We start from the raw sequence: 460 nt of genomic DNA, 5'->3' as shown, positions 1-460 counted from the left end.
AACCACCTTATTTCTAATTTATATAAACGACATAGTTGAGTGTATTTCATCTAAACCGGTTTCAATTTTGCTCTTTGCTGACGACATCAAGTTATACTGCTGCTCATCCGATTCAACTCAACTTCAACAAGTAATCAACGATGTAGTCGATTGGAGTATCAAATGGAAGTTACCCCTTTCTCCGGAAAAATGTTATTATTGTTCATTTTCTCATTCATCTAGATCTATTAATGTTCCTCATCAGTATTTTATTGGTCAACACGTTTTAAAACCAGCATGTTACTTCAAGGATCTAGGTGTTACAGTTGACAAGCAAACTAATTTTAATTTACATATCGACGATATAACTCACAAAGCTTCCTCACGTGGACGTCTAATAATCAGATATTTTACCTCTAAAGATCAAAACCTACTCATCAAAGCATTTTGCACATATGTACGTCCTCAGTTGGAGTACTGT

The sequence above is a fragment of the Helobdella robusta genome (genome assembly GCF_000326865.2).
Source record: "Helobdella robusta unplaced genomic scaffold HELROscaffold_25, whole genome shotgun sequence".
NCBI lineage: Eukaryota > Metazoa > Annelida > Clitellata > Rhynchobdellida > Glossiphoniidae > Helobdella > Helobdella robusta.
The sequence above is the reverse complement of the archived record's forward strand: the minus strand, read 5'-3'. Positions refer to the sequence as shown.